We start from the raw sequence: 5,370 nt of genomic DNA on the forward strand, positions 1-5,370 counted from the left end.
TCCATCCACTTCTACCCCCTCCCTTCACATCTATCTCCCTTTCACCAGCCCTCCATCTAATAACTTATATATGAAGCTTCCATGGCTTCTGTGATTTCAAACACATCATCAGCTGATGGTAGTTCCTTATGTTGGGATCAGTGTCTCTGAAGTTTAGTTGCAATATTTATCGGTCAAAGGTGATGCATCCTGTAGAATGCTGTGTAGATAGGCTTTTCTTGGCCCGAGGGCCTGTGGCCCTCGGGCCGGAACGGATGTCACAGGCTTTTTGGCGTCTCCGATTACCTGGGAAAATAGGGTGGGTCTGCGGGGTCTGCTGGCTGTCCTGTGAGGTGCCCAGCTTCAGCTAGTCAGAGCCGAGCCTTTGTTTTGACCTTTCATAAAATTTACATAATATTTTTATTTAAGTTGACAATTTAAAAAAAAATTAAAGCAAAAATACCCCACCAAAAATAAAATCAATTCATGATGTCCATTAATATGAAGAGACGGTCTATGTTGATATCCAGAGTCATTGCATGGTTTAAACGCTGAAGACACTCAGCTGTTAATGAAAAGATTAGATCAACCAGGAGTGCCTAGGAAGAAAGTCCTGGCACTCCACTTCCCAAAAAGCTGCCCTTGGAAACCCTATGACACATTGTATTTCATGTGTGCATGGACTCAGAGTGGACTCAACAGCAACTGACATCGGTTCATATTGGTATCCACACAGATGAATACTTGAGTATTAAAAGTCTAGTACTTCAGTATGAACTCTGGCGGCTTAGTGGATAAGAACCTGCACTGCAATCCCAAAGGCACATGATTCAAATACACCAGCTGCTCAGTGGGAGAAAGATGAGCAATCTCCTCTCATGTGATTTATTGCCTCAGAAAACCCACAGGGGTGAGGGTCAGCTATGGACCAGTTCTGACTCAACATAAAACAAGCTCAGTAGGAAAATAATCCTGAGTGAAGGCTCTTGAGTTCTTACACTGAGGTGTTCTTTGGATGTCTTTCTTTATTCTTTCACTTGGCATGAGAAAAAACAGTGTGGACCCAAACCAGGAGACGACAGCTAGAAAAGCTCTTTTTCTCCAATAGAGATGAGGAAGCAGCTAACACCATTTAAAAATACAATTATCAAAGAATTATTTATTAACTATCTTCATAACCCTGTGAATTTCCTCATCTTTCTCTTTCTGTCAACACCACCTAATAAAGGCTGCCTTGATGGAGGCATTCTGGGAAAATTTTATTCACCAGGGTGACCATCACCCATATTTGCAACCAAACACACATGCAAGACGGTCCATATTCCAGACGCAGTTTCCAGGACTTCCACCTAGCATCATTCCTTTACATTTGGTGACTTCAGACTTAGAAGCACAATGGCATCTTGCTCCTAGAAAAAGGAATCAAAAGTGGAATCTCTGGCAAATTTGGTGGGATGCATCAAAACCCTTCAGCTGGGTGGGCAATTTCACCCTAGGACTTTCTCTAAAAGTCGTTCTCATGAACACAAACCACAGCAGCTGTAAAGACGGTATAGTCAGGGCAACTTGAATGCTCCTTATCTTCTGCTGCTGGAACATAAATGCAACAAATGGAAGGCTGCAGCAACCAGAAGTTACAGGCTTCCAGTTTAAGAGGCTAGAAATTCAAACCCAAGGTACAGGCTCTATGAGAAAATGGGCAGCAAGGAAAAAGAACCTCACTCCTACAATCCCAAGGAACTGGATGGTGCCAACAAGAAAAATGAACTTGGAAGGGAATTCTACCCTAGAGTTTGCAAATGAAAACCGAGCCTTGATTTCAGCTTGTTGATACACCCCAAGCAGAGGACCTAGCTATTTTGCACTTGATTTGTGACCAATAGAATGAGCTGCCTGTGTGCTGTTTTAAGCTGTTTGTTTGTTTTTGTTTTAAGCTATTTTCGCATTAACTTATTAGGCAGCAGTAGAACCTAACACACACGCCAAGCTGGCTCCTCTGCTGGTTCTTTTTTAAACAGCTCCCTCAGCTTGGAATGCCTCTACCCAACATCCAAGAGCTTACTCTTGCCCTCCACTCAGGTAATTGCTCAGATGTCCCTCCTCATCTAAAATAACTCCGCTCTTTCATTTTATATTCTCTAGTCCACTTTATTTTCTACATATCACTTACCACTACCTGATACTAAATGGTTCCATTTGCTCTAGATGACTTTTTTAAAGTAATTTTAAATTGACAGAAAAGTCACAAACACTGTGCAAAGAATTCCCCCGATCCTTCATCAAGAATGCCAGAGTGTTGACATTAAAGCACATTACCGTAACACCCTTTCCCTGTTTACAGATTCTCCCCCCCAAACCATCTGAAAGTCAGTTATCATTCTGATCTCCATTACCTCCACACTCCCACTGAATGCTGTAGTGTATAACCTCCAAAGAACATTCTCCATATAGAACTACAACAAAATCATCGAAAAGAGGAAATTGACATTGATACATTACTACCATCTAATCTTCAGACCCCATTTAAGTATTACCCTTTGTTCCAATAATAATGTCTTTTATAATAAGAAAGAAGATCTATCCAGGAAACTTCCTTGTATTTAGCTGTCTTGTCTCTTTCATCTTCTTAATCGTGAATAGTTCCTTAGTGTTTCTGTGTCTTTCATTACCTTGACACTTAGGGAGATTACAGGCCACTTATTTTGTAGATTGCTACTCAGCATAGGTTTATCTGATGTGTCCTCATGATTAGATTGAGATTTGGCATCTCCGGCAGGAGCAACAGAGAAGTGATGCTGTGTCCTTCTCAGTACAACCTCTCAGGAGGCACCTGTCAATCTGTCCCATTGCTAGTGATGCTGCCTGTGGTATAGTGGGGTTATTGTGTGAGGAGGCTGCCCTGAGCCACTGCCTTTGACTTTAGCTACCCAACTGGAAGGAGTATGCAAATAACATATGTTGTTGTTATGTGCCATCACGTTGCCTGCGACTCATAGCAACCTATACACAATAGCTCTGAACCTTGACCTACCCTAAGTCAGTCTCCCTGTTTCCGGCACACCTAACCCCATCATCCTAGTTACTATGTCACTCCATCTCATCCAAGGTCTTCCCTTCTTGTGCTGTCCCTCCACCCATCCAAGCATGATGACCTTCTCCAAGGAACTGTACCCCCTGGTAACATGCCCAAAGTATGTGAGGCGGAGCTTCAAAATTCTCACTTCTAAGGAGCAACGTGGTTTCAACCTCTCCAGGTCAAACAAACATGTTTGTTCTTTTGGGAGTCCATGGAATGTTCAACACTCTTCTCCAGCACCACAACTCAGAAACATCAATCTTTCTTCTCTCATCCTCAGACACTGACCAGCTTTCTGATACATAGCAAGTAACTGCAAAGACCATGGCCTGGATTAGGCGTACCTTTGTCTCCAGACTGACATCGTTGCTCTTTAGCACTCTGTAGACTACTAATAGAGGGATTGGCCCATCTTGTCATCCTGCCAGGTTAACACTGAGCAGGTGTAGATATAGAATCTCACTACCATCAGCAAGAAAGAAGAACTAAAGAGTTTAGCAGAGTGTCCATTTGGGCCAGAGATTCCTGAGAACCTCTGATTGAGACACAAATGATAGCAGCAGCAGCAGCAGAGAATCGGAGACCAACATGAGCTTAAGCTGACCGCAGACTGCAGTCCTACAGATCCAGAGTCAGACCTGTGGCCTTTGGCCAAACTTTCTGGCAAAACTTTGAGAGCTTTGAAATACTGATCTAAAGCCTTAAGGCTGAAAGTCAAAGGGTCTGCCCGTATGCTTGAGAAGCTGTCCTGACAAAAGAATTGGATCCTTTTTTCCAATCTGCATTGTGATCTGCTAACTTCTCTAATAAACTTCATAATTGTGAGTATGAGCTGGGAGTTCTGTATGGTCATTGCAACAGATTAGTGGTCCCAGTGGTAAAGCAGTGAGAGCCCTAGTGGTCAATGTTAGACTTGATAGATGTAGGTTCAAAGAGTGTAGGGCCATGTCTGGCCACACAAGTGCTTGTATTGTAGATGTTGTTGGTGGGGATTATTCTCCCTGTGGGAGTTGGTAGATGTCAGATGAGACTGTCCCATGTCAACCTCACTCTTTTTATACTATCTTTAAAAGCTTGACTAAGGTGTTTCAGGGAATTCTGGTGGCAAGAAGCTGCTCTGCAATCCCTAAGGCACATGGTTCAAGGCCACCAGCTGTTCTTTCGGAGAAGGATGAGCAATCTCCTCCCTTGCGATTAACTGCTTCTGAAAACCCACTAGAGCGATGGATTGGATCCACCTCTATGGTACACAACAATAGCAACAACAACAAAAAAGGCTGTTTCTGCCATGTTTCTCCACTACAAATTACTCTTTCTCTTTGTAATTAACAAGTATTTTGTGGCGCAATTGTTTCCCCCCAACAAATTCTACGTGTACGGTTCAATGGCATTAATTCTATTCTTTAAGTTGTGTGACCTTTCTTGATCCACCTTTGCTAACTCTACAAAAGAAAACTGTCGAGGAAGGCGGGGTCTGCAGGCCGAGATGGAGTACTTGCAGGTCCTGAAACGCGGGGCTGCAGCAGATCAGCAGCCATGGCGGCCTCCGCGGCTACTTAAGAGTTTTCTTCAGGGCAAATGATGTGAGGGTTGGTATATTAGTAGGGGAAGATAAAAATGGAAACAAATACTATGAAGACAACAAGCAGTGTTTTGGTCATCACTGATGGGTTATGTATACTACCGAAATGAATGGCAAAAACACATTCTGGGATGTAGATGGAAGCCTGGTGCCTCCTGAATGGCACCGTTGGCTTCACTGTATGACCAATGATGATCCACCAACAACAAAGCCACCTATTGCTCGTAAGTTCATTTGGACGAACCATAGGTTCAATGAGTCTGGCACCCCAGAACAATATGTACCTTATTCCACCACCAGAAAGAAGATTCACGAGTGGGTCCCACCTTCAACACCTTACAAGTAAAGACAATGAAAATAAATTTAACTATGTAAAAATAAAAGCAACTTTTCTTGTAAAAAAAAAAAGATAATTGTCCCCATTAACAACATTCACAGGACAAAATTCATTCTTTATGAGGTCAGATACGGCCCCCATGCTCCCGCACCTATTTCTATCAATTCCAGCACCAATCGTCCCCTCCCAAGGCTTTCACTGTCCCACCAGTGGATCGACGACTCCTGGCAATGGCCACACACATCTCATAGAACCACTTCTCACAGTTAAGGGGTTCATGAGGAAAGTTAACAGGTTACAGTTCAGATTGGTAACAGAATACAATTCTTCAGTCAGGATGACTTCTCAGGCATGCTCACAGCCCTTCAGCCTTGAGTCTTGAGGGTTTAGGACAGT

General features: G+C 43.1%; 1 pseudogene; it reads left to right on the plus strand.

Moving 5' to 3' along the window:
• The first annotated feature begins 4,541 nt into the window (after nucleotides 1-4,541).
• Nucleotides 4,542-4,983, plus strand: LOC102875320 (annotated as a pseudogene).
• The last annotated feature ends 387 nt before the right edge of the window (nucleotides 4,984-5,370 follow it).

This window comes from Elephantulus edwardii, unplaced genomic scaffold (genome assembly GCF_000299155.1).
Source record: "Elephantulus edwardii isolate Elephantulus edwardi_28Jun2011 unplaced genomic scaffold, EleEdw1.0 scaffold00015, whole genome shotgun sequence".
Taxonomy (NCBI): Eukaryota; Metazoa; Chordata; class Mammalia; order Macroscelidea; family Macroscelididae; genus Elephantulus; species Elephantulus edwardii.